Genomic DNA, 26,531 nt, shown 5'->3' with positions numbered 1-26,531 from the left:
TACTCTATAAATATACCTTAGGCTTATTCAATCAGTTCGCTACTGATGGATATTTTGGTTTCAAGTATTTTTCTGTTACAAAAACTGATATCACAAATAACTTTATGCATTCATTATTTTGTATTTTTGCCACTGTATCTTTGTCCTAGAACCCTAGAAATGATATTAAAATGAGAACTTCTGGATCAAAGGGAATATATAATTTGGTTAGAAGTGAGATTGATAGGTAAAAAGCCACATGTATGTGACTTTGCTGGAAATTGCCAGATCCTCCTTCCTGTGGCTTGTACTAGTTTTCATTCCTACCAGCAATACCAGTTTCCCCACAACGTGACAACAGAGTATGATGTCAATCCGGTAGGTGAGAAATTATATCTCAATGTAGTTTTAGTTTGCATTTCAAGTATTATAAATGAGGTCAACCACCTGCTCATTTGTTTAAGGACTTGTGTTTTCTGTGAATTCTGTTCTTCTGTCTTTACTTTTCTTGTTGTGTTTTCTGCCATGCAAAACTTTATTATTATATAGTCAAATGTAATCAATCTTTTCTTTTACTGCTTCTACATTCTGAATCATGGTTAGCAAAATTTTGCCCACTTCAAGATTATAAAGGAATCCATTATGTTTTCTTTTAGTATTTTTATAGTTTCGTCTTTTTAAATACAGATCTCTGACCCTTTTTTTTTTTTGACCTCTAACCCTTTTAAAATTTATCCAGTGTATGGTGTGAGGAGCAGATTTAATCTGATCTTTTTCCATATGATTCTCCACTTACCTCAGTACCACTTATTTTAAAAATCCTTCTTCCCTCCAATGGTTTGAGATGCAACCTTTATCATCTACTAAATTTCTATATGCATGTGGGTCCATTTCTGAATTTTCTAGGCTGTTTTTTTGGTCTATCCATTCATATGCTAATACCTCATTGTTGTAATTACAGAATTTTTATAGTATGTATAACTCTCTGGTAGTGCCTCTCTATCATGGTCCTCTTTCTCAGAGTTTTCCTAGCTGTTCTTATTTATTCTTTCAAATAAGTTTTTATAGTCAACTTTTCTAATTCTAGATTAAAACCTGATGGTATTTTTAAGGGAGCTGCATTATATTTATAAACTAACTTTGAAAGAATTACTGTCTTTGGGATTTTGCTGGTGGTGCAGTGGTTAAGAATCCGCCTGCCAATGCAGGGAACACGGATTCAACCCCTGGTCCTGGAAGATCCCACATGCTGCAGAGCAACCAAGCCCGTGCACCACAACTACTGAGCCCACATGCTGCAACTACTGAAGCCCGTGCGCCTAGAGCCCGTGCAACAAGAGAAGCCACCACAATGAGAAGCCCATGCACCGCAACAAAGGGTAGCCCCTGCTTGCCGCAACTAGAGAAAGCCCGTGCGCAGCAACGATGCAGCCAAAAATAAATAAATGCACCCACAAATAAATAAATAAAATTTAAAAAAAGAATTACTATATTTATTATGTGAGACTTCTATCCAAACACACTGCCCTTCCATTTGTTCATGTTTACTTTTGTGTCCTTCATGAGTATTTATAGTTTTCCTCATATAAGTTTTACACATTTCTTAAGTTTCTGCCTGGGTATTTTATTATCATTACTATTTGCTCTTGTGAATAGGGTGTGCTCTTCTATTACCTCTTCTAACTGGATACTGCTGAAGGCCGTTGATTTCTGTACATTAATTGTATGTCATTTAGTTAAGTATGTTACTTAACTAAATTTTCCTATTTGTGGTTGCTCTTTGCTGATTCTTTTATAACCATATAATCATCAAATAGAGATAGTTTCCAGTTCTTATGCCTCTAATTAGTGTTGGCTAATGGCTCCAGCATAAAGTTAAAGGGACTGAAGATAGAGTGCACCCTAAACAGAATACTATCTCCCTCCCTCTGTGACAGGAGACTGGCTCTATCAATTAACCCCATTCTCTAAATCTCTGCTTCTGCACATCATCTTATAATGATGATCAAACTTCTTTAAAATACATATGCACATGCACACACACACACACACACACACACACACACACACACACCTTTCTAACAACTCGTTCTGCCCTAACTACAGCCCTCTTACTCCCCTTTCCATCAGAGTCAAGTTTCTTGAAAGAGCTATGTATACTCTCTGGCTCAACTTTCTATATTCTTCCACTTTCTACATTCATTCTTTCTACATTCTTCAGCCCCTACAGTCTAGTTTCCACCCCTACCACTGCACTGAGTTTATGCCAGCCTAGGTTACCAATAATCATTGTAATTATATCCAGAGAATATTTTCCTGCTCTGGTGTGATCTCTCACAAGCACCTCTTTTATGAATTTTCTCCTTCTGTGGGCTTCTCTGACAGCACATACTTATGTACACACACACACACACACACACACACACACACACACACACACACACACACACACACACACACCTGGTTTGCATCTAACCGCTCAGGCTGGAACTTTGAAGCTCCTAATCCTTTGTCACTTCTCATCTTCGAGCCTCTGTCATTGCTGCCTCTTCTTACATTCCATACTCTTCCTAAGCCGTCTCGAGGAGCCTTCTCTCCTTTCCTGGCTTCAGATACCACCATAAGGTGACTCATACCCTATAATGGTTTTAAGGACCTTCTGCTTTTGTTATATTTCTTATTGTAAATAAGATCCCACACAGAAGTTATCGATATTCATTATTTACCACCATATAATGGCTGAGATGTAAAAACTAAGTTGATGGTGCTAGGCCAATATAAGTACAGTGATAAGAAACATGGCACAGTAGTTCTTGATAACACGGGTACAAGTTCAGGAGAAAAATCCATGATTCTACACCGAGTGAGGATTTTGAAAATTTTAAGAACAGTTCTCCTTTGAGTTCCAGATGGTGTGTCTAATTGTCTAGTTGATACCTGTTGGATGTCTCAAAGGCACCTCAAACTTAGTATATCCCAAACCTCATTGTCTCCCTCCACCTACCCAGGTCCTTTTCTTATTCTGAATCTCAGTGAACGATGCCACCACTAGCACCAGTTCTACAAGCCAGAAACCCAAGAGTAATTTTCCTGTTTCATTTTTTAAATTAATATACAGTAGAATTGACATATATGGATGTCTGTTACCACTACCACAATCAAGATACAGAACAGTTTCACCATTCCCCAAACCTCCCTCATGTTGTCCTTTTTCTTTTTTTTAATTTTATTTATTTATTTTTGGCTGCATTGGGTCTTCATTGCTGCGCGCGTGTGGGCTTTCTCTAGTTGCAGCAATCGGGGGCTACTCTGCGTTGCGGTGCACAGGCTTCTCACTGAGGTGGCTTCTCTTGTTGCAGAGCACGGGCTCTAGGCGCACGGGTTTCAGTAGTTGTGGCTCATGGGCTCTAGAGCACAGGTTCGGTAGTTGTGGCACACGGGCTTAGCTGCTCTGCGGCATGTGGGATCTTCCCGGACCAGGGCTTGAACCCGTGTCCCCTGCATTGGCAGGCGGATTCTTAACCACTGCGCCACCAGGGAAGCCCCATGTTGTCCTTTTGTAGTCCCACCCGTGCTCTCCCCATAACCCCTGGCAACCACTGAATATGTTCTCTGTTCCTACAGTTCTTTTTCAAGAATGTCTTATAAATGGAATGAGACATTAAGTAACTTCCAGTTCCATATATCCATTTGACTCTGGGACATTCCCACATAAATGTTTCATGGGTACCTTAACCCAACATCATAACCCTCCTTCCAAATCTGCTTCTCCTCCTGTATCTTCTCAGTGAACAATACGCCATCATCCAGTAGCCCAAGCTTGGTTCTTCTCCCTTCCTTTCATCCCCACTTCTAATGAGTCACTTAGTCTTATTACTTATACTTCCTTTCCATCTCTCAAATTCATCTATTTATTTCCAAGTCAACTGCCATTTTTCCAAGGGATTCAGGTAGCCATCTCTTAGCTGGATTATTGCAATAGCTTTCTGGGTTTTTTTTTTTTTTTTTTTTGCTCAAAGTCTTATTCCCTTTGCATCCATATCTACACTGTAGTAAGAGTGATTGTCCTAAACAAACAAAATCTTGTCAAGTCATCCCCCAGCTTAAAACCCTTCAGTGGTTGTCCCTTACACTTAGGAGAGATCTTAAACTCCTTGGATGACATTCAAGACTCTGCAAATTATGCCTCCAGCTCTCCTTTCCTATCTCAGCTCATCACTCCTGGTCCCCCCTATGTCTCCTACACAGACGCTCACTTGCGCTGTTTCTTCTTTTAGTCTGGAATGCCCTTCTCCCTCACGGCTCTAAATCCTACTTATTCTTCATGTCTGTTTGGCTATAACCTCCTGCCTGGGTTAAGTGCCATCTACTTTTATTCCTGTAGGAGAACCCCAATGCTTCCCTTATCTTTTCTCTTACTAGAGTGATTTTCAAAGTGGATCTGCAGACCCCTGCATCTCCCCAACCCTTTCAGAGGGTCCCTGAGGTCAAAATTATTTTCATAATAAAAGTAAGTTGCTATTCAGATTTTTTATTATGTTGAAATTTGCACTGATGGTGCAAAAACAATGGTGGGTAAAACTCCTGGCCCTTGTCCCGCATCAAGGCAGTGGCACCGAACATCCTAGAAGTTGTTCTATTCTATACAACCACTCATAGCAAAAAACAAACAACAAAAACCAGTTTCACTTAAAATCCTTCATGAAGCAGTAAAAATTATTAATTCCACTAAACCTCTACCCTTGTATACTTTAATATCCTATGTGACAAAATGCAAAGTATGTATAAAGCTGCATAATGATATATGATGACTGTCTCAAGAAAAAGCTTTTGTTTATTTGAGTTATGAACTGTACTAGCAGCTTTTGTCATAGTGTAATTTTTTTTTTTACATTGAAAGAACAATTTAAAAACTATAGACTTAAGTATCTGGCAGATATTTTCTCACAAAGAACAAAGTGAGCTTTCCCTTTAAGGAGAATAACTGACAGAATTTGTGACAAATGATAAAATCTGAACCTTAAAGGGGAAAAACATATCTGCCACCATGTGCTTAACAATTTTCTAAATATTTATAGATTTTCTGATGAGATCATTGTGGATACTTATGACTATGATTTTTGATATTATATAATGGAAATGTTTCAACATTTTTGGAAATCTGAATAACTCAGTAAACCAGTATTTTCCAGATACGTGATGCGTGATGTTATTAAAAAGTGAATAGGTAAAAGGTCTGTTCAAGATAGGTAAAAGAGCTATTCAAAGTGCAAGCCAGACCAACACATTTTTAAAAGTTTGTTGATATGGTTTCAGACTGCACATCGCAACTAACCTTTAAGAAACCACCATTTGTAAAGTTTTGCTGTAGTGTTAAAAATAAAGAAGATCCACGTTTATCTAGAGAGACTATGAAATATACCCCTATATTGTAACTGCTCCAGACTTTCCTCATATACTTCAACCAAAACAACATTTCACAACACATTGAATGCAGAAGCAGTTATCAGAATCCAGTTGTTTTCTATTAAGTGGGACATTAAAGATATTTGAAAAACTCAAAACAACGTCAGTCTTCTCAACAGACTCTCTTGTGTGTGTTTGCTTATGGCTCTCATTAAGATTGATTAAGCCTACTATACATAATTTCTCACTGATTACAACTGAAAGCTCTGGCCAGAATAGATGAAGCAACTACCTGAGGACCCTGAAAAGTAATTGAGGGCAGGCATATTGGGGAGGGAAGTCAAAATTCGAAAAATTACTGTTATGGTAGTGAAGTTTCTGTGGGTTTTTCCCCCCTCCTATATCTCCCTACTTTAACCAGATGGTGATCCAAATCCCAGATCTGGGAAGCAAACGAAGGCAGAAAAATTTTAAGAAATTCTCTTTTCAGTCAGAGGACAGGAAAGGATCACCTATAAGCAGAAAGTGTATGTGTGGGGGGCAGGGAGATGTTGGGGAAGCCAACAGAGAAATTAAATTTTAAAAATTCAAACTGAGAAGAAGACAAAAAGGGGGAAAGATAAGAACAAAACACAGAGGGAACAAACAGAAAACAAATAATAAAATGATAGACCTAAGTCCAATTTATCAATAAATACATTACACTTAAATGAACTAAGCATACCAATTAAAAGGCAGAGATTGCCAGGTTAGGTTAAAACTATATGCTGGGACTTCCCTGGTGTCACATTGGTTAAGAAGCCTCTTGCCAATGCAGGGGACACAGGTTCTATCCCTGGTCTGAGAAGATCCCACATGCTGCAGAGCAACTAAGCCCGTGCGCCACAACTACTGAGCCTGCGCTCTAGAGCCTATGAGCCACAACTACTGAGCCCACATGCCGCAACTACTGAAGCCCACGCGCTCTAGGGCACATGTGTCGCAACTACTGAGCCCGTGTGCTGCAACTACTGAAGCCTGTGCACCTAGAGCCTGTGCTCCACAACAAAAGAAGCCACCACAATGAGAAGCCCAAGCACCGCAATGAAGAGTAACCCCCGCTTGCCACAACTAGAGAAAGCCCGCACGTAGCAATGAAGACCCAATGCAGCCTTAATTAATTATTTTAAAAAAGAAATGCACCTCTTTTTTTAAAAAAAAAGAATAATCTTAAAAAAAAAAACCTATATGCTGTCTGACTTTAGAGTGACTTCAGCATCGTGGCAGCGTGACACTCCTTTGTGTCTCCCCTTCAATCTACAACCAGTGAAACATCCATAACTCAACAAAGGTGCCTCATCCCAACACATCCCAGAGAATTCCTCACATCTGTACATCTAAAGGTGGGTGGATTGGAACACATAGAGGAGGCAGGACAGGGGGAACAGCAGAGGTGGTTTGTGACCTGACCCCTGGAACCTGGCCATGGTGGCTGATCTTGCAGAGAACCCAGTAGCATCAGGGAGACAGTGTACATGACACCAGCCTCCCGGCTGCAGCAATGCTGCTGGCCACAGGAAACCACACAGCAGCAGCAGCAGGGCCTGTGACCCTGTCCATCAGGGTCCAGCTACAAAGGGACCCACAACTCCAGCCCTGCCCTGTCTGCAGCAGCAGAGCCCACCAGCCTGAAAGCCTGGTCATGACAGAGATGCCTGCCACCCTGGCTCCCCCTTGGCTCCCCGCTTTGACAGAACCAGGACACCCCAGATATGGTGGAGGTGTGCACCATCCCAGTGCCCCAGGTGGTGATGCCACATTGGCGGCATCAAGGCACCAAGCAGCTACACTGAGGGCACCAAGGGACCCCTCTGACAGAGGCAGTGGAGAGTGGAAAGTACTCCTTCTCAAACATGTATAACCGGGGGTAGCTCTGGTAAGAGAACCCAAAAGCTTTGCTATAGCGCCACCTACTGGAAAACACAAGAAAGCCCTATTATTGCTAACGAATCCTTAGCCTCAAGTTTAAGGGAAAAAAAAGCTTTACCTGAGAAAGAAGGTTGTTCACTACTCCAAATGCTCCAGCTAAGGAACAACTTATCAGGCACCTTGAAGAACCATGGTAACACGGTATCACAAAAAGACAATGGCAATTCTCCAGAAACCAAACTTAAAGTCACAGAATATTGTGATCTAATTGACAGAGAATTCAAAATACCTGTCATGAAGAAACTCAGTGAGCTGCAAGAAAACTCAAAAAGGCAGCTCAATGAACTCAGGAATAAAAATAATGAACAGAAGGAATACTTTACTAAAGAGATTGAAACTTAAAAAAAATAACCAAACAGACTAGACCTGAAGAACTCGATAAATGAGATGAAGAACCTTTAGAAAGCATTGGAAATAGGGCAGACCACATGGAAGAGAGCTCGAAGATAGAAATCTAGAAATGATACAGGTAGAAGAGGAGAGATAATTAAGATATTTAACGGATTACTCAGTTTTTCTGGGTCTCTCCCATGTATACATATTATTAAAATTTGATTTTCTCCTGTTAATCTATCCCATGTCAATTTAATTCTTAGAGCAGCCAGAAGAACCTAGAAGGATAGAGGGACATTAATTCCTCCTCAGCAGTTGATGACAAGGATGGAATGAAACTTTACTGGCTGGACACTACTCGCCCTAAGGCTACTACAGTTAAGAGATCCTGGGACACCTGACAAAAGCAGGCAAAAGGTAAGAATTCTTACCATGTCAGTCAGTCTCCCAGATCTCTGCCTGCAGCATCTGTAGAAACCAAGAGTCGTGAGAATTTTCCTCTTTTTTTTTTTTGAGGATTTTCCTCTTTTTTAAAAACTAGATTCACAGGAGAAAATATTTGTAGATCTAGCTCCTTGGACTCCGTGACTCTTTGTTTGAAGTTTGGTAGAATATTCCTGGTTTGTGGATCCTTTTCCTCCCAAAGATGGTCATTGTTTTTCTTTGTCTGTCTTTTGTGTCCTCTGTCATAAGGAGGAAAACCACTGGCCAGATTAGGTTTTACTTTCTTTTTGTTATATGTCCTGAGAACCTCACACACTGACCAGTGAGAATATTCTTTCTGATCTCCTCCATCTGGAAAGTGCACGTACCAACACATATTTGGCAGTCAGTTGAATAGACTGGGATTCCAAGCTGAGTGTTTGGAGTGTTTGTTCAACTGGGTCAGCTCTCAGAGGAGTTTGTCATGAGGGTCTCAGTCCATAAGGGGCCTTTGTCATCTCAACCTTTGTTGTTTCCACTTGTACAATGAAGGTCTTTGAGTTCTTAGACTATTTTGGGGAGTGAACTTTCTGGATCTTGTGAGGGCTGCATCCTTTGCACTCTCTTGTGGGGCTGTCTCTTGTGTTTTATTGGTTTGAGTTACTATTAAGATCCTACTCGTCAATGGCCAAATACTGGCCATTTGAACTGGAAAATTTTCGAAACTGGTAAAGTTTTAGAGAGTTCTTATCCTCAACAATTGTACCTATTTTAATTGGTATGCAGAAGCCCCAAGGCTTCAAAATTCCAAAATAGCTTGATGGAAGGATTTGCTGTAGAAGGCTAATGAATGATTAAAGATATAAATAGTACCTAAAACAAAGGACTGTAAGACTGACATAGCTCCCCTCTATCCTCCTTTATTTGAGTACTAATTCTAGTAACCCTCTGACTGAATTGAAGAGACTATTAAAAAGGTTACCTTTAATTTGTGGGTGCCAAGGTGCGGGGGGGGAGGGAGAGGGATGGACTGGGAATTTGGGGTTGGTAGATGCAAACGATTATATTTAGAATGGATAAACAACAAGGTCCTACTGTATAGCACAGGGAACTATATCCAACCTCCTGGGATAAACCATAATAGAAAATAATATTTTTAAAAAGAATGCATACATGGATAAAACTGAGTCACTTTGCTGTGCAGCAGAGATTGGCACAATACTGTAAATCACCTATACTTCAATTTTAAAAGAATTACTAAAAAAAAAGGTTACCTTTAGAAATGGGACCACCTGAGGCTGTAGGTGATCTTCTTCAGGTCAAAGGCCAAACTGAGGGCCATAGTTAAAGAATTTCTTAAGTGCAAAGAAAACAAAAAATAAAATGGCAGTACTAGGTCCTCATTTATCCATAATGACCCGAAATGTAAATGGATTTAATTCACGAATCAAAAGACATAGAATAGGTGGATGGATTAAAAATTGAAACAACTATATGCTGCCTCCAGGAGACCCACATCAGTTCTAAAGACAAACAGGCTCAAAAGTGAAGGGATGGAAAATGATGCTCCAAGTAAATGGAAGCCAGAAGAAAGCAGATGTAGCCACACCCATCAGACAAAATAGACTTCAAGCCAGAAAAGGTAACAAGAGAAAAGATGGATATTATATATTGATAAAGGGGAAAAAGCATCAAGAAGACTTAACAGTTATTAATATATATGCACGTAACATAAGAGCACCAAAATATATAAAGCAATTATTAACAGATCTAAAGGGAGAAATTGACAGCAACGTGATAATAGTAGGGGACTTAACAGCCCACTTACTGGGCTGTGGAGAGTGCAATGATCTATCAGTGGATAGATCATTCAGACAGAAAGTCAACAAGGAAACAGTGGCCTTAAATGAAACATTAGACCAGATGGATTTGACAGATTTGTAGAGACCATTCCATCCAAATGCAGCAGGATACTAATTTTTCTCAAGTGTACATGGAACACTCTTAAGGATAGATCATATGTTGGGCCACAAAACAAGCCTCAGTAAATTTAAGAAGATTGAAATCATATCAAGCATCTTTCCCAACCACAATGGTATGAAACTAGAGGTCAACTACAAGAAGAAAGCTGGAAAAATCACAAATATGTGGAGACTAAACAACACGATACTGAACAAGGGGTCAATGGAGACATCAAAGGAGAAATGGAGAAATACCTGAAGACAAATGAAAATGAAAATATGAGATACCAAAATCTACAGGATGCAGCAAAGCAGTACTAAGAGAAAAGTTTATAGCAATACAGGCCCATCTCAAGAAATAAGAAAAACCTCAAATAAACAATCTAACTCTATACCTAAAGGAACTAGAAAAAGAAGAAGAAACAAAGCCTAAAGTCAGTAAAAGGAAGGAAATAATAAAAATCAGAGGAAAATAAATGAAATAAGGACAAAAAGACAATAGAAAAGATCAATGAAATTGCTGGTTCTTTGAAAAGATGTTAGAAATTGGCAAACCTTTAGTTAGACTCACTAAGAAAAAAAGAGAGAAGACTGATCACTAAAAACAGGAAAAAAAGGAGAAATAACAATGGAAACCACAGAAATACAAAGGATTATAAGAAAATATCATGAACAGTTATACACCAACAGATTGGACTACTTAGAAGAAATGGATAAATTCTTAGAATCATACAACCTTCCAAGACTGAATCATGAAGAAATAGAAAACACGAATAGATCGATCACTAGCAAGGAGATAAAACAGTAATCAAAAACCTCCCCAAAACAAAAGTCCAGGACCAGATGGTTTCACTGGTGAATTCAACCAAATATTTAAAGAAGATTTAATACCTATCCTTCTCAAACTCTTCCCAAAAAATCAAAGATAAGGGAATGCCTCCTAACTCATTTTATGAGTCAACATCACCCTGATACCAAATACAGACAAGGACAATACAAAAAAAAGAAAATCATAGGCCAATATCTCTGATTAACATGGATGCAAAAATTCCCAACAAAATATTATCAAACTGAATACAACATTATACATTAAAAGGATCGTACAACATGATCAAGTGAGATTTATTTTAGGGAGGCAAGGATGGTTCAACATCAGCAAATCAATCATTGTGATATACCATATTAACAAAATGAAAGATAAATATCATATGATCATCTCAGTAGATACAGAAAAAAATTTGACAAAATTCACCCACTTATGATTAAAACTATCAATAAAATGAGTATAGAGAAAGCATACCTCAACAGAATACAGGCCATATATGACAAACCCACAACTAATATCATACTCAAGGGTGTAAAACTGAAAACTATGCCTCCTAAGATCAGGAACAAGGATGCCCACTCTCATCACTCTTATTCAACACAGTACTGGAAGTCTAACCAACGCAATTAGGCAAGAAAAAGAAATAAAAGGCACCCAAATTGGTAAGAAAGAAGTTAAACTGTCACTACTCACGGAAGACATTATTTTACATACAGAAAACCATAAATACACCCAAAAAAACTATTAGAAATAATAAACAAATATAGTAAACTTGCAGGGTACAAAATCGATATACAAAAAACCTGTTTAATTTCTATACATTAACAGTGAGCTAGCAGACAGCTAATATCTAAAGTATATAAAGAACTCATACAACTCAAACAACAAAAAAAAATCAATTAAGAAATGGACACAGATTGGTTCAAGATGCTGGAGTAGAAGGACGTGTGCTCACTCCCTCTTGAGAGAGCACTGGAATCACAACTAACTGCTGAACAATCATCAACAGGAAGACACTGGAACTCACCAAAAAAGATACCCCACATCCAAAGGCAAAGGAGAAGCTGCAATGAGACGGTAGGAGGGGCGCAATCACAATAAAATCAAATCCCATAACCGCTGGGTGGGTGATTTACAAACTGGAGAACAATTATACCACAGAAGTCCACCCACTGGAGTGAAGGTTCTGAGCCCCACATCAGGCTTCCCAACCTGGGGGTCCGGCATTGGGAGGAGGAATTCCCAGAGAATCAGACTTTGAAGGCTAGCGGGATTTGATTGCAGGACTTCAACAGGACTGGGCGAACCAGAGACTCCACTCTTGGAGGGCACACACAAAGTAATGTGCACATCAGGATCCAGGGGAAAGTGCAGTGCCCCACAAGAGACCAAACCAGACCTACCTGCTAGTGTTGGAGGGTCTCCTGCAGAGGTGGTGGCTCAGAGTGGGGACAAGGACACAGGCAGCAGAAGTTCTGGGAAGTACTTCTTGGCATGAGCCCCCCTGGAATCCACTATTAGCCCCACCAAGGAGCCTGCAGCCCCCAGTGCTGGGTCATCTCAGGCCAAACAACCAACAGGGAGGGAACTCAGCCCCACCCATCAGCAGAAAAGCAGATTAAAGTTTTACTGAGATCTGTCCACCAGAGGAACACCCAGCTCTACCCATCACCAGTCCCTCCCATCAGGAAGCCTTCACAAGCCTCTAACATAGCCTCATCCACCAGAGGGCAGACAGCAGAAGCAAGAAGAACTACAACCCTGCAGCCTGTGGAACGAAAACCACATTCACAGAAAGATAAGACAAAATGAAAAGGCAGAGGACTATGTACCAGATCAAAGAACAAGACAAAACCCCACAAAAACAATTAAATGAAGTGGAGGTAGGCAACCTTCCAGAAAAAGAATTCAGAATAAAGATAGTGAAGATGATCCAGGGCCTCAGAAAAAGAAAGGAGGCAAAGATTGAGAAGATATAAGAAATGTTTAACAAAGACTGAGAAGAACAAACACCTAGAATAATTAAAGAACAAACAAACAGAGATGAACAATACAATAACTGAAATGAAAAACACACTAGAAGGAGTCAATAGCAGAATAACTTATGCAGAAGAATGGATAAGTGACCTGGAAAACAGAATGGTGGAATTCACTGACACAGAACAGAATAAAGAAAAAAGAATGAAAAGAAATGAAGACAGCCTAAGAGACCTCTGGGACAACATTAAATGCACCAACATTCACATTATAGGGGTCCCAGAAGGAGAAAAGAGAGAGAAAGGACCCGAGAACATATTTGAAGAGATTATGGTTGAAAACTTCCCTAACATGGGAAAGGAAATAGCCATCCAAGTCCAGGAAGTGCAGAGAGACACAGGCAGAATAAACCCAAGGAGAAACATGCCAAGACACATAGTAATCAAACTGACAAAAATTAAAGACAAAGAAAAATTATTAAAAGCAACAACTGAAAAAAAAAGACAAATAACATACAAGGGAACTCCCATAAGGTTAACAGCTGATTTCTCAGCAGAAACTCTACAAGCCAGAAGGGAGTGACACGATACATTTAAAGTGATGAAAGGGAAGAAACTACAACCAAGATTACTCTACCCGGCAAGGATCTCATTCAGATTCGATGGAGAAATCAAAAGCTTTACAGATAAGCAAAAGCTAAGAGAATTCAGCACCACCAAACCAGCCCTACAACAAATGCTAAAGGAACTTCTCTAAGTGGGAAACACAAGAGAAGGAAAGGACCTACCAAAAAAAAAACCCAGAACAGTTAAGAAAATGCTAATAGGAACATACATATCGATAATTACCTTAAATGTGAATGGATTAAATGCTCCAACAAAAAGACACAGGCTCGCTGAATGGATACAAAAACAAGACCCATCTATATGCTGTTTACAAGAGACCCACTTCAGACCTAGGGATACATACAGACTGAAAGTGAGGGGATGGAAAAAGATATTCCATGCAAATGGAAATCAAAAGAAAGCTGGAGTAGCAATGCTCATATCAGACAAAATAGACTTTAAAATAAAGAACGTTACAAGAGAGAAGGAAGGACACTACATAATGATCAAGGGATCAACCCAAGAAAACGATATAACAATTATAAATATATATGCACCCAACCTAGGAGCACTTCAATACATAAGGCAAATGCTAACAGCTATAAAAGAGGAAATCGACAGTAACACAATAATAGTGGGGGACTTTAACACCTCACTTACACCAATGGACAGATCATCCAGACAGAAAGTTAACAAGGAAACACAAGCTTTAAATGACACAACAGACCAGATAGATTTAATTGATATTTATAGGACATTCCGTCTGAAAACAGCAGATTACACTTTCTTCTCAAGTGCACATGGAATATTCTCCAGGATAGATCACATCTTGGGTCACAAATCAAGCCTCAGTAAATTTAAGACAACTGAAATCATAACAAGCATCTTTTCTGACCACAACATTATGAGATTAGAAATAAATTAAAGGGCAAAAAAAGTAAAAAACACAAACACATGGAGGCTAAACAATACATTATTAAATAACCAAGAAAGAACAAATCAAAGAGGAAGTCAAAAAATACCTAGAGACAAATGACAACGAAAATGCAATGATCCAAAACCTAGGGGATGCAGCAAAAGCAGTTCTAAGAGGGAAGTTAATAGCAATACAATCCTACCTCAAGAACCAAGAAAAATCTCAACTAAACAATCTAACCTTACACCTAAAGGAACTAGAGAAAGAAGAACAAACAAAACCCAAAGTTAGTAGAAGGAAAGAAATCATAAAGATCAGAGCAGAAATAAATGAAATAGAAACAAAGAAAACAATAGCAAAGAGCAATAAAACTAAAAGTTGGTTCTTCAAGAAGATAAACAAAATTGATAAACCTTTAGCTAGACTCATCAAGAAAAAGAGGGAGAGGACTCAAATCAATAAAATTAGAAATAAAAAAGAAGAAGTTACAATGGACATGACAGAAATACAAAGCATCATAAGAGACTACTACAAGCAACTCCATGCCAATAAAATGGACAATCTGGAAGAAATAGACAAATTCTTAGAAAGGTGTAACTTCCAAGACTGAACAAGGAAGAAATAGAAAATATGGACAGACCAATCACAAGTAATGAAATTGAAACTGTGATTAAAAATCTTCCAGCAAACAAACATCCAGGACCAGATGGCTTCACAGATGAATTCTATCAAACATTTAGAGAAGAGTTAACACCCATCCTTCTTAAACCCATCCAAAAAATTGCATAGGAAGGAACACTCCCAAACTCATTGTACGAGGCCACCATCACCCTGATACCAAAACCAGACACAGATACTACAAAAAAAGAAAATTACAGACCAATATCACTGATGAATATAGATTCAAAAATCCTCAATAAAATACTAGCAAACAGAATCCAACAAGACATTAAAAGGCTCTTACACCATGATCAAGTGGGATTTATTCCAGGGGTGCAAGGATTCTTCAATACACACAAATCAATCAGTGTGAGACACCATATTAACAAACTGAATAATAAAAACCATATGATCATCTCAATAGACTCAGAGAAAGCTTTTGACAAAATACAACACCCATTTATGATAAAAACTCTCTAGAAAGTGGGCATAGAGGGAACTACCTCAACATAATAAAGGCCATATATGACAAACCCACAGCAAACATCATTCTCAATGGTGAATAACTGAAAGCATTTCCTCTAAGATCAGGAATAAGACAAGGATGTCCACTCTCACCACTATAATTCAACATAGTTTTGGAAGTTCTAGCCATGGCAATCAGAGGAGAAAAAGAAATAAAAGGAATACAAACTGGAAAATAAGAAGTAAAACTGTCACTGTTTATAGATGACATGATACTACACATAGATAATCCTAAAGATGCCATCAGAAAACTGCTAGAGCTAATCAATGAATCTGGTAAAGTTGCACGATACAAAATTAATGCACAGAAATACATTGCATTCTTATACACTAACAGCGAAAGATCAGAAAGAGAAATTAAGGAAACAATCCCATTCACCATTGCAACAAAAAGAATAAAATACCTAGGAATAAACCTACCTAAGGAGGTAAAAACCCATACTCAGAAAACTATAAGACACTGATGAAAGAAATCAAAGATGACACAAACAGATGGAGAGATATACCACATTCTTGGACTGGAAGAAGCAATATTGTAAAAATGACTATACTACCCAAAGCAATCTACAGAGTCAGTGCAATCCCTATCAAATTACCAATGGCATTTTTTACAGAACTAGAACAAAAAAATCTTAAAATTTGTATGGATACACAAAAGACCCCGAATAGCCAAAGCTATCTTGAGGGAAAAAAACAGAGCTGGCAGAATCAGACTCCCTGACTTCAGACTATACTACCAAGCTACAGGAATCAAGACAATATGGTAGTGGCACAAAAACAGAAATATAGATCAATGGAACAGGATAGGAAGCCCAGAGATAAACCCATACACCTATGGTCAATTAATCTATGACAAAGGAAACAAGGATATACAATGGAGAAAAGACAGTCTCTTCAATAAGTGGTGCTGGGAAAACTGGACAGCTACATGTAAAAGAATGAAATTAGAATACTCCTTAACACCATACACAAAAATAAACTCAAAATGGATTAAAGACCTACATATAAGACAGGACACTATAAAACTCTTAGAGGAAAATATAGGAAGAACACTCTTAGACATAAACCACAGCAAGATCTTTTTTGACCCACCTCCTACAGTAATGGAAATAAAAACAAAAATAAACAAATGGGACCTAATGAAACTTAAAAGCTTTTGCATGGCAAAGGAAACTATAAACAAGACAAAAAGACAACCCTCAGAATGGTAGAAAATATTTGCAAATGAATCAACGGACAAAGGATTAATCTCCAAAATATATAAACAGTTCATGCAGCTCAATATTAAAGAAGCAGGGCTTCCCTGGTGGCGCAGTGGTTGAGAGTCCGCCTGCCGATGCAGGGGACACGGGTTCGTGCCCCGGTCCGGGAAGATCCCGCATGCCATGGAGCGGCTGGGCCCGTGAGCCATGGCCTCTGAGCCTGCGCATCCGGAGCCTGTGCTCCACAACGGGAGAGGCCACAACAGTGAGAGGCCCGCGTACCGCAAAAAAAAAAAAAAAAAAAGAAATAGAATATTAAAGAAACAAACAACCCAATCAAAAAATGGGCAGAAGACCTAAATAGACATTTCTCCAAACAAGACATACAGATGGCCAAGAGGCACATGAAAAGCTGCTCAACATCACTAATTATTAGAGAAATGCTAATCAAAACTACAATGAGGTATCACCTCACACTGGTTATAATGGGCATCATCAGAAAATTTACAAAAACAAATGCTGGAGAGGGTGTAGAGAAAAGGGAACCCTCTTGCACTGTTGGTGGGAATGTAAATAGATACAGCCACTATGGAGAACAGTATGTAGGTTCCTTAAAAAACTAAAAATAGAACTACCATATGACCCAGTGATCCCACTACTGGGCATATACCCTGAGAAAACCATAATTCAAAAAGACACATGCATCCCAATGTTCATTGCAGCACTATTTAAAATAGCCAGGTCGTGGAAGCAACCTAAATGCCCATCAACAGACAAATGGATAAAGAAGATGCGGTACATATATACAATGGAATATTACTCAGCCATAAAAAGGAACGAAATTGGGTCATTTGTAGAGACGTGGTTGGACCTAGAGACTGTCATATAGAGTGAAGTAAGTCAGAAAGAGAAAAACAAATATCGTATATTAACGCATATATGTGGAATCTAGAAAAATGGTACAGGTGAACTGGTTTTCAAGGCAAAAATAGAGACACAGATATAGAGAATAAACGTATGGAAACCAAGCAGGGAAAGCGGGGTGGGTGGGTGGGGGGATGAATTGGGAGATTGGGATTGACATATATACACTAATATGTATAAAATAGATAACTAATAAGAACCTGTTGTTTAAAAAATAAATAAAATTTTTTTAAAAAAAGAAATGGACAGAGAAGTTGAATAGACACTTTCCCAAAGAAGACATACAGATGGCCAGCAGGCACATGAAAATATGTTCAACATCACTAATTATTAGGAAAATGTAAGTCAAAACCACAATGAGATATCACCTCATGCCCATTAGATTGGCTATTATCAAAAAGACAAGAAATAACAAGTGTTGGGGAGGATGTAGAAAAAAGAGAATCCTCACACACTGTTGGTGGGAATGTAAATCGGGCTGGCCCCTATGGAAAACAGCATGGAGATTCCTCAAGAGATTAAGAATAGAACTACCATATGATCCAGCTCTTCCACTTCTGAGTATTTATCTGAAGAAAAGGAAAACACTAACTCAAAAAGATATATGTGCCCCATGTTTATCAAAGCATTATTTACAGTAGCCAAGATATATAAAAAACCTAACTGCACATTGATGGATTAATGGATAAAGAAGATGTGGTATATATATACAATAGAATACTACTCAGCCATAAAAAAATGAAATCTTACCATTTGTGAGAACATGGATGGGCCCTGATGTTATTATGCTCAGTGAAATAAGTCAGATGGAGAAAGACAAATACTGTGTGATTTCACTTGTGGAATATAAAAACAAAACAAAAATACATGAACAAACCAAATCAAACAAAACAAACACATTGATACAGAGAACAGAGTAGTGGTTACCCGAGGGGAAAGAGGGTGGTGGGAGGGCTAAATGGGTAAAGGGGGTCAACTGTATGGCGACAGATGGAAACTAAATTTTTGGTGGTGAACATGTTGTAGTGTATACAAAAGTTGAAATATTATATTGTATACATGAAACTTATGATATAAACCAATAAACTATATTAAAAAATTTTAAATTAAAAAACTATAAGCTGTCTACAAGTAAAAGTATGGAAAAAGATATGCCACTCTAACTCTAATCAAAAGAAAGCAAGAGTCATCCTATTAATATCAGACAAAGTAGATTTCAGAACAGGAAAAATGACCACGGACATCATATAATGATACAAAAATAAATTCACCAAGAAATAGGATAAATTCATTCATCCTAAATGTGCATGCACCTAACAACTGAGCTTCAAAACATCAAGCAAAAAACTGATAGAACTGAAAGAAGAACTAGACAAATCCACAATTATAGTTGGAAATTTCAACACCTTTGTCTCAACAATCAATAGTACAAGTAGACAGGAGATAAGCAAGAATAGAGAGGATTTGAACAATACTGTCACGCAACTTGACCTAATTGATATTCCAAAACATTACACCCAAGAATAGCAGAAAACACATTCTTTTCAAGTGCACTTAGAATATTCACACCAAGATAGACCATAGCCTGGGTCATTAAAAAAACACCTTAACAAATGTAAAATAATTCAAATTATGCAAAATTATATACACATCAAAGTATACACATCACACATACACACAAATTATACACATCAAAGTATATCCTCTGACCACAGTGTAACTGAAACAGAAATCAATATTAGAAAGGTATCTAGGATATTCTCAAATATTTAGAAATTAATCACACACTTCTAAACAATCCCTGAGTCAAAGAGGAAGACTTAAGAGGAAATAGAAAATATTTTTAACTGAATGGAAAGGAAAACATATAAAAATTTGTGGGTGCAATTAAAGAAGTTTTTAGAGGTAAATTTATAGCAGTAAACACATATATTATAAAAGAAGTTCTCAAATTGAACTCTCTACATTAAGATCCTAGAAAAAGAAGAGTAGATGAAACCCAAAGCACTGAAGGAAAAAATAATAGAGCAGAAATCAATGAAATTGAAGAGGGAAAAATAGTAGAGAAAAATCAATAAAACTAAAAAGTGGCACTTTGATAGGTTAATACAATTGATAAACCTCTACCTAAACTGACCAGAGAGAGAGAGAGAGAGAGAAAGAGAGAGAGGACAAAAATTACCTATATTAACAATGAAAGAGGAGGGACTTCCCTGGTGGTCCAGTGGTAAAGAATCCGCCTTACAATGCAGGGGATTGCAGGTAAATCCCTGGTCAGGGAACTAAGATCCCACAAGCCGCAGGGCAACTAAGCCCGCGGGCCACAGCTACTGAGCTCGCGCGCCTCAACTAGAGCCTATGTGCCACAGACTACAGAGCCCATACACTCTGGAGCCTGCACGCCACAACTAGAGAGAAGAAAACCCGCATGCCACAACGAAAGATCCCACATGCCTCAACGAAGATTCCACATGCCGCAACTAAGACCCAATGCAGCCAAAAATAAATAAATAAATAACACGTATGCCACCATTAAATGAAAACTAGTTAAAAAAAAAAGAATGAAAGAGGAGATGTTACTACAGAACCTATAGGCATTAAAAGGATAATTAGATAATACTGCAAAAAACTCAATGCTCATAAATTTGACAACTGACATGAAATGGACCAATTCCTTGAAATACGTTAACTACCAAAACTCATCAAAGATGAAAATGATAACCTGAGAGCTCCTATAAGTATCAATATTAAAGAAATTGAATTTATAGTTAAATATCTTCCAAAAATAAATCTCCAGGCCCATGGTTTTACTGGAGAATTCTATCAAATATTTAAAGAAGAAATAACGTGAATTCTAAAAAATCTCTTCCAGAAAATAGAAGAGGAAGAAACGTTTTCCAACTCATTTTATGAGACCAGCATTACCTTGATACCAGAAACCGGAAAAAGACATTACAAAGAAAGAAAATTACAAATCAATATCCCCCATGAACTTAGACTCAAAAATCCCTAACAAAATATTAGTGAATCGAATCCAACAATATATATAAAAAGAATAAATTTAAAAGGATATCATATAAAAAAGCCAAGTAGGGTTTATTCTGGAAATACAAAGATTGTTCAACATTCAAAAAGCAATCAATGGGGCTTCCCTGGTGGCGCAGTGGTTGAGAGTCTGCCTGCTGATGCAGGGGACACGGGTTCGTGCCCCGGTCCGGGAAGATCCCACATGCCGCGGAGCGGCTAGGCCCGTGAGCTATGGCCGCTGAGCCTGTGCGTCCGGAGCCTGTGCTCTGCACGGGAGAGGCCACAACAGTGAGAGGCCCGCGTAATGCAAAAAAAACAAAAACAAAAAAAAAGCAATCAATGAAATTCATCATATTAACAGGCTAGAGAATAAACACTGCATGGTCATCTCAATAGATACAGAAAAAACATTTGACAAAATTGAACATCCATTCATGGTAAAAAACAAACAAACAAACAAAAAACTTCAGCAAACTAGGAATAGAAACGTCCTTAACCTGCTAAAGGACATTTAGACAGATATTTAATGTTAGAAAGTCAGAATGCTTTCCATGTAATTTTGGGAACAAGAAAAGAATGTTTGCTTTACCATTCTTATTCAATACTGTATTGAGAGTCCTGGCTGGTGCAAGAAGGCAGGAAAAAATAAATAAATATACACATTGAAAAGGAAGAAATAATATTACTCAGCCATTAAAAGGAACAAAATTGTGCCATTTGCCGAGACGTGGATGGACCTAGAGACTGTCATACAGAGTGAAGTAAGTCAGAAAGAGAAAAATAAATATCATATATTAACGCATATATGTGGAGTCTAGAAAAATAGTACAGATGAACCTATTTGCAAAGCAGAAATAGAGACACAGACATAGAGCACAAATGTATGGACACCAAGAGGGGAAAGAGGGGGGTGGGATAAACTGGGAGACTGGGATTGACATATATACACTAATATGTATAAAATAGATAACTAATGAGAACCTACTGTATAGCAGAGTGGAAAAAAAAGAAGGTACAATCTGTTTGAAGGACATATATTAAATTAACCTTAAAAATGCATTCCAATATACAGTAGGTGCAGACAAATACTGTTTGATTCCACTTATATATACGAGGTACCTAGAATAGTCAAATTCATAGAGTCAGAAAGTACATTGGTAGATGCCAGGGACCCCCCTCGAGGGGGAGGGGGAATGGGGAGTTAGTGTTCCTATCTTTTTTTTTTTTTTGATGTGGACCATTTTTTTTTTTGTCTTTATTGAATTTGTTACAATATTGCTTCTGTTTTATGTTCTGGTTTTTTAGCCCTGAGGCATGTGGGATCTTAGCTCCCTGACCAGGGATCAAACCCACACCCCCTGCATTGGAAGGCGAAGTCTTAACCACTGGGCCACCTGGGAAGTCCAGGGGAATTAGTGTTTAATGGGGACAAAGCTTCAGTTTAGGAAGGTGAGAAATTCGGGAGATGGATGGTGATGAGAGTTGCACAACAATGTGAATGTACTTGGTGCCACTGAACTGTACAGTTAAATATGGCTAAAATAGTGTTTTATATTATGTGACTTTTACCACAATAAAAATATATTTTAAAAAAGAAAAGGAAGAAATAAAACAATCTCGGGACTTCCCTGGTGGTACAGTAGTTAAGAATCCGCCTGCCAGATTTTGACAGATCAAGAGGAAATACACCCAAGAAGCCCCACCCACACCTGGGCCTGATTTAGACAATGAGATTATGGACTTTGAACAGATACTATGATGGGATAAGGCTCTTGGGGACCTTGGGAGGGGGGATGTATTTTGCATGTGGTAGAGACATGATAATTGGTGGCCAGAGGGCAGACTGTGCTGGACAGGTGACCCTCATGATGCTCCTGGTTTTCACACTCTTGTGTAACCACCTCCCTTTGAGTGTGGTATAGCCTGTGGCTTGTTACCAACCAATAAAATATGGCAAAGGGGACGGATGTTCATGATTACACATATATGATGATATGATTATGTTATTTAAAGTTACTTAAAGGCACAGTAATACCTGTTTTTCCTCTTTCCCTTGCTCTCTTTGAGGAAGCAAGCAGCCATGTTGGGAAACCCCATGTGATGAGGAACTATAGGCAGCCTCTGAGAGCTGAGGGTGGCCTCTGGCCAACAGCCAGCAAGAAACGGAAGCCCTCGGTCCTGCATCCCCAACGAACTGAACTCTGCCAACAACTCGAGTGACCTTGGAGCAGATCCACAGTTAAGCCTCAGATGAGACCACAGCCCTGGCCCTTATTGCAGCCTTAGAAAACCTTAAACAGAGGACCCAGTTAAACTGTGTTCAGGCTCCTGACCTGCAGAAACCATAAGATGAGGAATGTTTTTGTTTTAAGCTGCTAAGTTTGTGACAATTTGTTATACAGCAATAGATGATTAATACAGCATTTGCCTGACCCTGATAATGAGTGTCTCCTTAAATTTTGCGCCCTAAGCGCCCCCCCGTTGCCTCACCCTGGTTCCAGCTCTGGTGTGAATTGTGGTTTAGGATGTGTGCAAACACAGTACCTGAATGAGCAGTGTCATTGGGCCATTCTTATCAATTTCCAGGATCTCTCCATTTTTCGTTCCCACCAGGATATGTCCATGTCCCAAAGTGATGGCACGAATTGAAGAGTTATCTTCCAAAAGCAAGCCTGAGGAGGAAAAAATGCGTTTAATACTGCAAATGTTGTATTTAATTTAATAAAAAATAAAGCGATTGTAATGATTAAAAAAAAAAAAGTATCCGCCTGCCAATGCAGGGGACATGGGGTTCCAGCCCGGGAAGATCCCACATGCCGTGGAGCGACTAAGCCCATGTCCCACAACTACTGAAGCCCGCACACCTAGAGCCTGTGCTCCACAAGAGAAGCCACTGTAATGAGAAGCCCACGCACCACAACGAAGAGTAGTCCCCCGCTCACTGCAACTAGAGAAGGCCTGAGCACAGCAACGAAGACCCAACACAGCCAAAAATAAATAAAACTAAAATAAAAATAAATTTATAAAAAAAAGGAAAGAGGGCTTCCCTGGTGGCGCAGTGGTTGAGAGTCCACCTGCCGATGCAGGGGACACGGGTTCGAGCCCCGGTTCGGGAAGATCCCACATGCCGCGGAGCGGCTGGGCCCGTGAGCTATGGCCGCTGAGCCTGCGCGTCCAGAGCCTGTGCTCCACAACGGGAGAGGCCACAACAGTGAGAGGCCCGCGTACCGCAAAAAAAGAAAAAAAAAAAAGGAAAGAAAACAATCTCTATTCATTGATGGCATGATGTGTAGATGATCCCAAGGAATCTACATAAATAATCTTAAAACTAGTAAGTGATTTTGACAAGGTCACAGGATACTGTGCAAAAGTAAATCATATTTCCATATACTAGGACCCAAAAATTAAAAATAAAAAAAATTTTAAATACCATTTGTAAGATCATTAAGTATATGAAATACATAGGGATAATTCTGACCAAACATGTATAAGATCTGTACACTAAAAATGAAAAAACAGTGCTGGGAGAAATTAAGGTATACCTAAATAAGTGGAGAAATATACTGAGCTCACAGATTGGAAGATATAATGCTAAGATGTCAGTTTTCTCCAAATTAGTCCATAGATCCAATACGTTCCCAAATCCAATCCTGTAAGAATTTTTTACAAAAATTGAAAAGCAGATTCCAAAATTCTTATAGAAATGCTATGTATGTAGAATAAACAAAATAACTTTGAAAAATAAGGATGAAGTTGGAAGACTTCCACTACTGAACTTTAAGATTTATAAAGCTATAGTATAAAGCTTAAGACAATGTGGTATTGGTGTCAAGATAGAAAAATAGATCAGGAGTAAAAACAGTCCACAGAGAGATCCACACATGCATAGTCAATTGAATTTTGACAAAGTTTCAAGGTAATTCACTGGGAAGAGTTTTTTCAACAAATGGTGCTGGAACAACTGGGTATCTATATGCAAAAACATAAACTTTGATCAACACTTTGCACCATATACAAAAAACAACTCAAAATGAATCACAGATCTAAATGTAAAATATGAAACTACAAAACTTTTAGAAGAAAACATAGAGGAAAAATCTTTGTGAATTTCCATTAGGCAAAGATTTTTTAGGCAAACTGAGAGCATGATCCATTAAAAATTTGATAAAGTGGATTTAAAAATCAAGAACATTGGGCTTCCCTGGTGGCGCAGTGGTTGAGAGTCTGCCTGCCGATGCAGGGGACACGGGTTCGTGCCCCAGTCCGGAAAGATCCCACATGCCGCGGAGCGGCTGGGCCCGTGAGCCATGGCCGCTGGGCCTGCGCGTCCGGAGCCTGTGCTCCGCAACGGGAGAGACCACAACAGTGAGAGGAGGTCCGCGTACCGCAAAAAAAAAAAAAAAAAAAAAATGGGCAAATGATTTGAAGAAGCACTCCACCAAAGGTGTATGGATGGTAAGAAAAAAAATGGCTCAACACTGTTAGTCACTAGGTAAATTCAGATGTAAACTATACCTGTTAGAATGTCTAAAATTGAAAAGACTGATTCAAAAGTCAGGGAGTATTTGGTGAGGATGTGGAGCAATGAGAACTCTCACACTGCTAATGGGAATGTAAAATGGTGCAACCACTTTGGGAATCAGTTTGGCAGCTCCTTAAAAAGTTAAACGTACACCTACCATATGACCTAGCCATTCCACCCCTAGGTATTTACCCAAGAGAAATAAAAGCACACGTCCAACTTGTATATAAATGTTCATAACAACTTTACTTGTAATAGCCAAAGACTGTCAATCAATACAATGGAACACTCAGCAATAAAAAGGAATGAACTGTTGATACACACAATAACATGGATGTGAGAATAATGCTGAGTGAAAGAGTGCATACCATATGATTCCATTTACGTAAAATTCTAAAATGTGCAAATGAATGAGAGTTTTCGGACGTGGAGGCAAGGAGAGGGCAGGAGGGAGAGAGTACAAAGGGACGTGAAGAAAATTTTGAGGGTAATAGATATGTTCATTATCTTGACTCTGGTGATGGTATTGCGTGCACATGTATACCAAAACTTATCAAATTGTATACTTTGAATATGTGCAGTTTATGGTATATCAATTATACCTGTTTTTTTAAACAGCACTATTTTAAATAGCTTGAAAAATTGTATTAGGTATAAGTCTAGCAAAATATGTGCCGTGTCTGTATACTGAAAGGGACAAACACTAAAGAAGGAAATCAAAGAAGAACTAAATAAATGGAGAGACATACCACTATTATGAATGGGAAGACAATATTGTTAAGGTGCCAGTTCTCTCCAAATTGATCTATCGATTTAATGCAATCCAAATAAAAATCCCAGTAGCAGTTAAAATAAACAAATTATATAGACATATGTATAATATACATAAGCTATATGTATAATATGTATGTGTATACACACACACATATATAAGAATGAACATATAGAGAAAAAGAGAATGATAAAGCAAATGTGTTCAAATATTAACATTTGGGGAATCTGGGTAAAGAGTATTTACCAGTCTGAGAAGTTTCTGTAACTGAAATTTCAAAATAAAAGACTTTTGAGAAGGGTTTATACTGTATTGCTTTGTTGTCTATTTTTTTTGGGTGTTACATATTTTGTGAACATATGGCATATCATTAAATATTCTATACCACTTTTTAAAATTGTGATAGCCTATAATGGATGGATGGTTTAAAGGTTATTTAACCAATCATTTATTGTTAGACATTTACATTTGCTCCTTCCCAGAGTTTAATACTTACCTAAGCTTT

The 26,531-nt window shown here is 38.4% G+C and overlaps 1 protein-coding gene across 1 annotated transcript in view; it reads right to left on the bottom strand.

The window, feature by feature from the left end:
* FCGBP (Fc gamma binding protein) overlaps positions 1-23,689 on the bottom strand; it is a 77,110-nt gene extending 53,421 nt beyond the window's left edge. Inside the window, exon 1 of the mRNA XM_060001050.1 lies at positions 23,277-23,689. The gene's annotated coding sequence lies outside the window, so the exon portion shown is untranslated. The remainder of the gene's footprint in view (positions 1-23,276) is intronic.
* Between the last annotated feature and the right edge of the window lie 2,842 nt (positions 23,690-26,531).

The sequence above is a fragment of the Delphinus delphis genome, chromosome 20, assembly GCF_949987515.2.
Source record: "Delphinus delphis chromosome 20, mDelDel1.2, whole genome shotgun sequence".
NCBI lineage: Eukaryota > Metazoa > Chordata > Mammalia > Artiodactyla > Delphinidae > Delphinus > Delphinus delphis.
This window is presented reverse-complemented; position numbering and strand designations above follow the sequence as displayed.